The sequence below is a fragment of the Poecilia reticulata genome, linkage group LG21 (assembly GCF_000633615.1).
Source record: "Poecilia reticulata strain Guanapo linkage group LG21, Guppy_female_1.0+MT, whole genome shotgun sequence".
NCBI lineage: Eukaryota > Metazoa > Chordata > Actinopteri > Cyprinodontiformes > Poeciliidae > Poecilia > Poecilia reticulata.
In genome coordinates this window covers 24,137,321-24,149,526 of record NC_024351.1, presented here as the reverse complement: position 1 = coordinate 24,149,526, position 12,206 = coordinate 24,137,321, and the positions used below count along the sequence as shown (strand labels likewise).

Genomic DNA, 12,206 nt, shown 5'->3' with positions numbered 1-12,206 from the left:
CAAAAAACTGAATATAACATAAAATGTTTTAAATCACTAACATTTAATTTGTAAGACATTTTTCTTAGTGTCTTACTAAGAAAAAGTAAGACACTAAAAATGTTTTATTCAAAACATTTTTAACATGTTTTGAATAAAAATTTTATCATCTTGTTTTAGAATTAATTTAGTCAATGATGAATGTATTTGAAATTGTATTATTTCTGACTATATTAGAAGCAAATTAGAAGTTTTTTTAGTATTAGAAAAATATTTAGGTTTATGGTGAATGAATGTTTTAATTCTTATTTTGAATATTATATTAGGTTAGAAACGGGAATTGTACTTCATTATTTTCTGTTGATATTATCTAATGCTTTTGTTTGATATCAGAACTAAACTTTGGAGATCTTGAGTGCAGAAGTACAAAAGTGGGTTTTTGGAGATAACTTTTCGTTGAATTAAAATACAGTTTTAAAGGTTTGTTCCTGGCAGAGCAGAAGAGAAACCAGAATTTCACAGCTACCTATGAGGTTCCTTCATCTGTTTCTCTTTGGCCCAGATGGCTGTAGAGCCGCAGGAGGCCGGATAGTGTTAAGAAAATAAATTTAAAAATAAGTTAGTTTTAGAATTTATCATGACTTGTTTGAAATACCCTAATATAGTTTTAAAATTTATAACATATTCTGACCTATTGATCTTTATTTTACTGTAGTTAAAGCAGATTGTTTGTCAAGATCTCTGATCTGCCCTTTGTCTGTCTGGGAAAACAATCAGTAGGAAGTTCTAGCTTTTTACACTGATCTGTGAAGGCCATAAACCACCATGATTGTTGGGGCTATTTTTTCTTTATTTCTTTATCCATTTGAATTTTGTTACTTTATTCTTAAATTTCTATTTTTTGTATTATTTACAGAGTTTATTTGTAGGTTGATAATTGTTGATTTTATTCATTTTTTTGTTTTATTATTTTCTTATTTATTTTTTAAATTTAGACAGGAAGTAATGTGGGTCAGTCCACATAGATAAGTGCAGGGGCCTGGAGAAGGACCAACAGGCATTTGGGTTTGGGGCCGATGGTTTTTAAGAGTGGTAAGTATGAGAACAAATGAAAGTTTGATGTCTGTAATTGTTTGGTGAAAAAGGAAAATAAATCACCAAGAACAATCAATAAGTTTGGACATTGAAACTTGTTTTGCCTGTGTCTAGAATCATGACCCCACTGCCTTATTAGTTGCTTGGTGGAACTTTTATTGGATGTTTGGCTTTGCAAACAGTCAGAAGTGGTTCTGTTTGGTTCTTCACCTGTTTATCAGCTTTATTGTACCTTTATTGTGGCGCACTGCAGCCGCTGCAATTTCTAAAACAAGCGACAAAAACTGAGCTAATCCACTGTGTTCTGAAAACATGGTGATATTTATAACAGTCGTCAAACTACGGCTCCTACAGCATATTTAAAATAAAACGATTGACCTATATAAGTAGATATTTGCCCTTTTTTGTATCTTGACAGAACTAACAGAAACTAAACTGTTTATAGATTTGTATCATGGAGAATTTATCAAACATCAGTTTTCTAATCTTTATTTTAAGTCGTATTTAATATCGAATAACAAATGATGGCGCTAATATTTTTGTGACAGATTTCTCCTTGTCCTGTATTGGGATAAAATGGTTTTCTGGACACAATGCATGTCAATTGATATGCATATCAGTAATGCATATCAATTAGCAGGAGTACGAAAGATGTGAAAATAATTAAGAATTATCAATTTGACCCGTTTCAAAGTTTAAAAATGTTTAAAAAATAGTTGGAAGTATTTCTTCTGCATGAAACTTTTTCTATTTGTCCTAATAGGTGCACTCTATGTATAAAATGAAAATGGTTCATTTTACACATTTGCAGCCCCCCCAGGTCTATTTGTTACATCGATACTGTTCGGGTCAATTTGACCCGGCAGTCAAGTTGAAGGGTAAAAAGGTTAAAAAAATGTCCAATTTTATTTGTTTCTTTGCACCTATGAGACATATTTCACCACACACACACACACCCACACCACACATGCATGCACACACCACACCCACACCACAGACACACCTAAACATGCACACAAACCCACTCTTTCACTATTCTYTTTACTTCACTAGGAAGCTGCCAGAAAGCAGGTGGTCATACAACTTTTGACAGGAACCTTTTCTGTTCACCTGGACAAACTCCACCCACACTGAGTGGACACTCAGTATGAGTGGAGAGGGGAACATAAATACTCTCTGCAAGGGAGTCCTAAACACATACTGAAGGTACATGTGATATTGTCACTGTCAGAGATCAGGAAATGAGCAGCAGGGAAATAAAAAGATAACCCTGGAAGCTCTGGAACGTCTTGTTGATCATTCCAGGGTTGACTAGGATGGCAGTAACTCACATTATAGACATCAAGTCAGTCTTTGAGTTACTCAGGCCTGGTGCAATACAGATAATCATTGTTGAAATGACAAATCTAAAAGGAAGGAGAGGTTTGGGAAAGAACTGGAAGGAGCTGGACCAAAAAACCCAGTTTTGTTTTGGACATGCAGGTTTAAACTGGAAAACCAGCTGGAGGATCATCTTCAGGACTCATTTGTCTTGATTTTAATCAGCGGGTCAATTTGACCCAGAGCAGAAAAGTGTCTCAAGTTCAATTATAAACATCAACCTTTCAAAAAAAAAAATCTAAATGTAATATAAAAAATTTTACAAAAAATGACTTTCAAGGATAGTTAGTGTCATTTTCTGTTTAGGTTTTTTCAGTGGGCATAAAAAAATTGAAAATCACATTTTTTATGTCCAAATGAGTAAATTGTTGTCCTTTATTTGTGAGAAATAAAAAAAACAACATTGCACAAATATTGATTGAAATGGTTAGTATTGGAGTTAACAATCAGATACAAAAAAGTTTTGGAGGAAGTTTTTGGTTTCTGACACTATAGCATGGCTAGTTTGTCCAAAACATTTTCTGTTTTTATTTGTCGGTTTTGGCCCTCCAATAAATGTCAACACTTCTGCTTCTTGGACAAATGTTTTCTTTTACACTTGATTTAAGGCTTGTCTCATTTGTATTTGATAGAGAAAGGTAAAAAATAAATGTTTGATATTTGAAATGGTAGCATATTTGGTATAATTATTTTTAGGAAACTGGTGAACTTGGCATTGTTAGTGGAGAAAATGAACAATATTTGGAAATGTGGGTTTACTTAAATTGCAGTTTTAAGTTCAATTGCTGCCTTAAAATTAACTCAAAAAGGGAATTGGTATGAATGAAGTTAGTCAGTTTAACTTTAAAATTAGAGTTGAAAGTATATATAATTGTTTGTTACTTTAACAAAAAAAAACAAGTTTTTATGAATGGATAATGTAACTTTGCAAGTTGTTTAAACTCGGAGTATGAAGTTCATACCACAATAAGTCATTAATTAGACAAGTGGTGCAACTTAATTGAGTTCAAATAGAACATGATTGTAATTTTACTTGACAAGAGTACTCAAGTTTTTGAGAATGAATAATGTTCTATAGTTAGTTATTTCAACTTATGGTATCACATTTAAACAACAACTTATCATCAATTGGGCTACTTTTCTAGCTTGGCATCCTAAATTGGAAAAGTACATTATTTGAAGTTGCGTTAACTTGTGTTTTTAAGGCAGCAATTGAACTCAAGTTTTTAAGTTTAACCACCCTAATTATTTATACAGTGTGCAGTCAAAAATATATTTTTTTAAATGAACTTAGAATTATGGAAATGAATTTCAGAGTAAGCTTTTTCAACATTAAGCAGTATAGTCATTTTAATTTCTTTCAATTTCCGTTATGTTTAGGTTTGCGTGTTTCAGTTTGACTAAGTTCACTCATTTCACGAGTATAATTTACACTAAAACTATTGTTGATAGTCCGCTAATGTAATTTCCTTTAAACAAAAATGCAAATAAAATCACGTGAATAAGTTTGTTGACGTGATTAGTCATTAAACATGCTCCACCACCATCCTCCTACCACTTCCTGTCTTTTCTGCCAGTAACAACATCCAGTTGATCACATGGTTTGTGACTCAGAAACATATGTTTCCATTTGTAGGTTTACTAATAACCTTCAAATATTAGGGACAGATTTTAGAGCTTCTTTAAACATTGGAAATCTCTTTAATGTTTTGAACAAATTACATTATTACTTCTGAGGTGTTATGAATCTGTCTATATAAACTTGACTGCTTAGGGTAATCGTTTTTGCAGTACATGTGCTGCAAAAACATAAACGCCAGTCAGCAGTTGCAGCTTTGTGCTGTGGAGGCCAGGGGATAAGGACTCAGAGGGAGGTCGGAGCACCCGTAGGTTTTTCTAATCCTGGATCACAGCGTCTCTGTTAGCGTCTTTCACTCACCGTCAGGATTAGAGACTGAATTGACCCGACTGAAGAAACACTTGCCGTAGGTTTGGATGAACAGATCTGGCAGGAGGATAAGTTACTGTGGGACTGTGAAGTGGACCTGCAGCAACTAACTCTGGAAAAGCGATAAACTGAGAACCCATGGGACATGAGTACATTTTTGAACTGATCTACAGTAGACATAAAGTTAAACACAAGGAGGAAAAAACAGAAACAGCCAAAATTAAATTCACTGGTTTCAGATTTTTAATGACCAGTTGACCTCAGAAAAACATTTTTTCCTTTTACAAAGTTTGACATGGAAAAACTGTTTAGATGTGCATTAGGACAAAAAAATATTTGTAATATTTTGTTTCTAATATAACTTTGAGAATCAGTAAAAATGCAGAAAATGTGATATTACCCACTAAAGCTGGACATGATATTTGCATATTTAATAGCTGTATCTCCAACTTAAACTGTATGTATTATTAACTTTGATCGAGAAGAATAATTAAAATCTTTTGACTCGTTTCATTCTCTTTTCTGCCCGTACTCCTTGATGTCGTCATTGTAACAGCTGAGCCACAAAGACAAACGTTTCCAAGTACAATCATGAGAACATTAGACGAACAACTAATGAAGCTGACAAAACTCATAATAAAATCCCAAACCAGCATCCAATTAAATATTTACCTCACTCCACAGATATTCACACACCAAGACAAACTTACGGGGAACCATTTCACCGACGCACCGTTCCCCGGAGACAGCATCACGGGTAACCCCGGAGCGATCTGAAGTTAAGGTTCCAGGTCCTATACTTTTAAAAGGAGGGTGTGTTTCCCTTCTCTGCTGTATTCAAATTAGGGGAGTGTCCTTAGCTAAGTTAATTTAAATATAGTTGACTATGTTCCAGTAAAAACCTGTTTTTTGAGATCAAAGAAGTGTTATTTTCTTTTGAGTGGAAACAGATGTTTTTTATGACCCTGTCCCAAGAGGAAGCTCTACTCTGTTGATAGGACCAGATTGTTTTACACCAGCTGTTAAATCTTATAAAGGTGGTCAAAAGGTTAAACTCACACACAGAGCCACGACCCCTTGTAAATGCTTGCTCAGTCCACAGAAAAACTAGCTGGCTGTGTTTTAAATTATAGAAAACTAAAACTAAACTATTTAATTCAACTTAATGTATTATATTTCAATAGAAATATCCTACATAAGAGATTATGCTGATTGAACCATGGATATAATTTGGAGCTGAATTTTCTTATTTAAAACACTATTAATTTGGTCAAATATTTTGAACATATCAAGTCTAAAAACTAGCATATTTTAAATTTATTTTCTTAACAGTACATTGCAGGGTTCAATAATTCACAGTTCATGAATCATGCTCTCACACTGTTGGATGCAATCTTACTGCTCACACTGTACATGTGTACACGACAGGTCAGACTCTAATCCAGAACTACATATAAAGCAGGAGTGAGGAGGCACTCCCTGGAAAAAGAAGAGTGGCTGTATTGCTGCATGCTTAGTGTAAAAGGTTCAAGGAAATTTGTCCCATGGCTCTGTTTCAAAAGTGCAATATCTCACAAGGGGCAACTGGAATAAGATTTTTGCGCGAATGGATTGTGAGATGTTAGTTGCTTGTCCTTGCCCCCTCTACACAACAACACATGGTGAGGCAGGAGCTGTCAGAACCAGCAGCAGGTGTGCCAGTCTGCCTGGCTCACATGAAGAAGACAGAGCACTCACAGAAACCCAGGGTCCTGACATCATGGCTTAACGCAAACAAACAAAGTCTACTTACCCAATATCTACTTGGTACCAAAAATGTAAAATATGATTATTGTAGTTGTATGGCTACAACTAACTATTTTAATAATTGATTATTCTGATGATTAATTGCTTTCCTAAATTGGCAAAGTCAGCTAATTTTTCCTTGAACCACTTAAGGCTTTTTTATACAATAAAATACATTAAAGATGTGAAAAAATTCAATTTCTTTTTAAACAGAAACATCTGTATTTAATTGATCAAAGTATAATAACAGCTAGACCTGTCCAGGGTGAACCCCGCCTCTCGCCCGGAATGTTAGCTGGAGATGGGCACCAGCACCCCTCCCAACCCCACTAAGGGACAAGGGTGCAAGAAAATGGATGGATGGATAATAACAGCTAGTCGTTTGTAGAAAAGGATGCATCTGCAGCTCAGACATCCTTCTAACATCAACATGAAACCTCATCAGACCTTTCTGCTTAACATCAACACAGTGTATAGGTGATCTGGCAATTCATTTTTGGATCAACTGATTAATAACTGGCAAGCAAAAGGTGTTTTATGTTATATTTTTTTCCAGGCAAAGCTAAAACTGCCCATTTAGTTCTGGGCAGAACATATTTACAGGCAAAGTGATTTTTTAATTTTTTATCTTAACTGCGAGATGTATATATTTTTTGTTTTGGCTTTATTACTGGTGTTCTTGAGTAAATGGCCTTTTTACTGCAGTTAATGATTATTTGACTGCTAAATTATTAGACTATTTCAAAAATCGACTCATCACAATTAATCAGATTAATCATTCCAGATCTATGTAGTTGTAAATAAATGTAGATAGGAAGGAGTTAAAGTTAAGGTAAAGTATAGGCTGGTAAAATGGTAATGTTGACACTGATATGACATGGTAGTGATACAGCTGACAGAGTTGGATTGAGCCAAATGTAACACTAACTAAGGTTAGGCAAGTATAATAATAGACACTCAGATAGGTTCGGCTATGGAGCCTGTGTGTGTGAATAAAACACAATCAGACAAAGTAAATTGAAGTTACTGTATTCAAGATGGGTTATTTTCATATATTTAAGAAGATATGMAATAATAATAATGATATTTATAATAACAGTGATTTTCTATTAATATAACCAAAAGACTCAACAAGAACAAAAAAAATAACAACAAAAACAAACCCTGATGACACCCAAGAGTTTTTTCTATTTTGAGTCCATTTGTGAATCCAGGGTGATTAATGGTTCATCAATCAATAAGCTGACTGTTTTTAGTCCATGATCCAATAGAAATAGGTCCGGAATGAGAAAGGTAGATTGGTTCATTTAAATCCTACCGCAAAGCTGCGGTGATCCAGTTAGCTTGCCATCCTGGGTTGACACAGGGGGTGGAAAAAAAACCTGACCTAAACAAGGTCATAAATAAAAATAAAAACAAATTACTTTGTAATGTATACAACAATGTTTATACATTTATGTTACAGACTGTCAGTGAACGCACCAAGGAAAGACTGACTCAAGCGCGCACGTAGGTAATAGGGAGCGGGTAATATCTATAGACGGATAGTAAAAACCACGTATTGCTGTAAGAGAAGGATTTAGTATGATGTGAGTAATAAAGCGACATCGACCAGTCTATCTTATTGAGCGTGCAAACATCACAGAGTTCACATTTAAACAGGGTTAAACGATTACACAAAATAACTAAACATTCAATGATTACAATATATATACATTCCATAAAGTATTTCTCAGGAATGGAATTTCAAATTAAAGATCGCGATCAAGTTTACAAATTCAAATTAAAGTTACAGATCAAGGGTACAGATCAAATTAAAGTTAGATTCAAATGAAAGTTACAAATCAAGGGTATAGAACTTTGGAGCTGACGTCACAGCGTATGACGTTTACGTCGCTCGGCGCCATTTTTGGTGTCCACAGACCAAAACAAACTATTCCGAACACCGGTGTTTTCATTGTGTTACCGACCGCAGTGAAGTTGTTTTCAAGTTGGATACTGGATATCCCGCGTTCCGCGGAGTCCAGCTCAAGGTTGATCCGATTTATGAACGCTATTTCGGCCAGCTGTTCTTTACTAGTCCCTCCTCAAGCGCTCGGAGTTTCACATAGGGACCGTCAATTTCCGAACACTCCTGTAAATAAATGCCTTGTCTTGTGACCAATTGATACAAAAAGTGGTCATTCATGCTATTACACGAGGCACACTATCCTCTATTAAAATTTTAAGTCATGTTCAATTATTTTAACATTAAATGTTTTCTTCAGTAGCTTCCAAATCGTGTCCCAGTAACTCAATCTGTGTGAAATTGTTGTACTAGAGCAGTGTTTCTCAACGTTTTTCAGCCCAGTGCCCCCCAGCCTTTATCCAGGTCCCTCACCGCCCCCCACCAAAGAATTTGTAGGCTACTTTGCAATGACTATTATTTTATTATTAATATTACTATCACTATTGTAGATTTTTTTATTTTTATGCTGATTTCTGTTTTTATCATCAAAAATAATTTCCCTGAGAACAAAAAAGCCATGGGAACAAAAATTATTTTCACAGGTGTTTATGAAAAATTTAATGGACATTCAACTTAAAATTTGTAGGCCTAACAGCAGCCAGTCAGAGTGCAAAAATTATTCTTGTTCTTTGCCATTTTCTAGTTGTTAAATATTCCACAAAATGATCAGATAAAAGATGTTCAACGTGCCAGTTTAAACTTTGAGCTATTTGCAAACGACTGAGCTCTGCAACAATAAAACATGGATAGAACTGAAACTACATTAATCATAACTCTTCTGTTCAATGTTTGTCAGGTTCTGTTGGTGCAGCTCTGTGCTGCCTTCAGGAGGATGGGACATCAGAGCATCATCCATAAAATTTCACCCACACGGCATTTATTGTGCAAACCAGAGCTTTCAGTGAAAAAACAAAAGTTCCAGATCMTTTTAATGCCATACAAATATGAGACAGAAACATGGATTATATATTTATATAGACCTGACTATTGATTATAGATTAATAGTTTTACTGGACAGAAATTACAAAGAACAAATCTGGTTCTTGATCAAATCCTAATGAGTCAAATTGAAAGTGTCATGGAGGCTGATGACTCCATGACACTTTCAATTTGACTCCACTTTCATGGAGGCTTTCATGTTATTTTTCATGTTATTTTTCATGACATGAAAAATAATATTGAAGAAATGAATATATCAAATCTAATTAAAAACATAAATAAGTTATAAGTTATTTACTGTTAAGGTCTGTAAGATATATTTATTCTCAGTATTAGATGTGGTCTCAACAAACCCATGGCACTTAAACAATATTATTTTACCTTTTATCTGGAAATAGTGTGTTTATTCTTGCCATGCAGTCCTCTGTATTAATTATTGCTCGAAATATCTTGCCATACCAGTTTTTTCCTCTGTATTTATTTTAGTTTTTTAGTTTATTCTTGCATTTTGTTCTTCATTCATTTCCATTTAGTTTCCTTTGATTACTGTTATCCTCTTTTGGTTTATTGCTATGTCCACTTTAGTTTATTTCCTGTTGCTAGATTTATTTTATCATTTAATGACGCTCACCATCAGTAATCTCATCACCTGCCAACATATTCTCACTCCCAACTCGTCACATGTTGACGCCGAGGGTACCCCCTTCGCGTCATTATGTGACGAGAAGGGTTCTCTCATTGAATGCTGTACTGCTCCCTAAGCGTCCGATACTGACGATCTGGGAACGAATAAGATGACGAGTCTATTCTATTTAAAAAAAAAACCTTTATTTACAATTTATGTGCTAGTTTGAACAGGATATTAAGAATATTTACTACAAATACACGTCAGACGTATCGGTCAAATGACTTTAATTCGGTATTTAAAAATAACTCAGTAAAATATAAAACCGGAGGGTTTTTGTTGTGGATGTAACTTGATTTAAAAGCCTTTTCTTTTAAAATTTACCAACTATTTTTGAGTATGATATCAATGATTTACACCAATTAAATTTAAGAAAAATTAAGATGTATTTTCTTTTGTGATTGCATGCAAACTGTTCTGTAAACGTTTAATATTTTTTATTGAAATAATAAAAATAAGGACGGATCCCACAAAAACCCAAGAAGAAGAAGCTGACGTGATCCTTTGTGACACTTACATTCCGGTGAGTAAAAATCTGCAGCTGTCAAAATGTTTTTGTACTTTAAAACCAAAAATAACTCCAAAGTGTTACGTTATAAAGTTATTGGTGGTAGTTTTAGGACTTAATGGCAGTAGGACTGTGATGCGAATGGTTGAAGACATGTTTGTAACATTTTTTTTGCCGGAGAATATACGGTGGAAGCTAGCTAAATTAGCCTCTTAGAGGCTAATTGTACCTGTATACTGTACCTGTGCTTAATACGTTTAATTAGCCATGATAAAGTCACATAATAGTATTTATAGTCATGCTTGTTGTTGCCACTTTGTAAAATTGGAGGGTTGCTAAAAACATCAGTGCCCCTAGGCTGTGATGATCTTAAAGTTTTGTTTATGAACCCTGTCTGAATACACTGATTGCAGCTAGGTCATTTACTTGAATTAAAAATGAACTTGCATCAGTACAGGCACATTTCTTTCYTCCTGYCTATGTTATTTATTGCTGTTGCAAGCCAGATGAAGAGAAGTAAAGAGCTGAGAACCTGATCTTTGAACAGACAGAGACCATCGGTCAGGAGCAGCCTGGGATGCTTACTGAGGAGCATCCAATAATGATACCAGAGAACCAGGAAGATACTGTGATAGTGCTTGATTTCGTTCCTGTTTCTCCTCCTGTTGTCCCATCCTCTCAGTCTTTTCAGAAGAAGAAAAGACCCAGAAGCACCTCTCCAGCTGCCTCTCCTCCCACTGTCTCCCCCCAAAGATCAGCCGCATCTGCATTCATGTCACCTGCTGACCATGCCATCTCCTTAAGTCATGGTGGCCGATAAGAAGAGAAAGCTTAAGTTAAAATGTTATGGAAGGATCCCTTCAAGTGTCAAGTTTGTACCCCAGATGTGCTTTCAGTTTCAGTGGATGGAAATTGCAAGTATTGCCATTTAAGGAATGCAGCAAGGTATTGCAAAATGTGTACAATATAACAATTCTTTATATATGTTAGTGATCACTACCTTCACTACCTTTGGACTTTAACACCTCATGAAGTGTATTTTATTGCTTGTTTCTCAGATTGGAGGAACAGGCTATATTTCAGGACCTTTTCATAGCCAAGGATGAAAATGTAGGAAAATTTGTAGACTGTATACACAAATCAACCAAAAATGTAAGACTGCAGATTGTAAATGTATAATAACAGTAACATTTTAGCCTATAATAACAGCATGCCTGACTGAATTGTATGCATTCTAGATTTTGTGGTGGGCAATGGTCAGCAGATCCAGCAGCAAACTGGATGAGGAGGCTTGGAGCTAGCGGTGTGTATACATGGAGTGCTGCTTAGTGCTCTTAGAGCACTAGGGTATGAGATTTTGCATAACCCTTGTTCTTTTCAACAAAGGCTGGCCAACAGACAATCACTTTTTTTCCATGGATGTAACATGCAAGTACTGGACATAACTTGCAAACTAACAAAAAGCTGTCCTGAGCTCCAACACCTGCTTGAAATGAAGCCATTTCTCTCAATGTTCCATGGCAAAGCCCATGAATGTAAGTAAGGAACACTGACCAGGCATGGAATAACCTTGCTGGTACATACTGCATAAACATCTTTGACACAGTTGATGTTGTTTGTGCATGTCTGTGCAGACACAGATGGACACAAAGCTTGTGCCAAGGCTCATCGCAAGATCAGAAAGGAGAAAACATCTTAGCATTGGCTTTAGAAGATGTTGGTCACTTGAAGACTGATACAGACACAGAAGTTCTGTCTTTGGAAGAGATCCTGTCCGGTGACAGTATAAAACTAATATGTTTCATACTGTCATCATACCTGACAGATAATGTGACTAGATACTCCAGGTGTTGACCTGAACTTACAAATTTAAACTTTT

General features: G+C 35.2%; 1 long non-coding RNA gene across 2 annotated transcripts; it reads left to right on the top strand.

Annotated features, from left to right (window-relative positions):
• The first annotated feature begins 4,657 nt into the window (after positions 1-4,657).
• LOC103457973 (uncharacterized) lies at positions 4,658-12,105 on the top strand. 2 transcript variants are annotated; one of them, XR_001776066.1, is made up of 6 exons: positions 4,658-5,159; positions 11,010-11,272; positions 11,386-11,479; positions 11,566-11,630; positions 11,714-11,862; positions 11,962-12,105. It is a non-coding gene; the product is annotated as an uncharacterized LOC103457973 (long non-coding RNA). The 2 variants fall into 2 exon arrangements; XR_532504.1 differs by lacking the exon at positions 4,658-5,159 and having other exon boundaries at positions 10,244-11,272.
• The last annotated feature ends 101 nt before the right edge of the window (positions 12,106-12,206 follow it).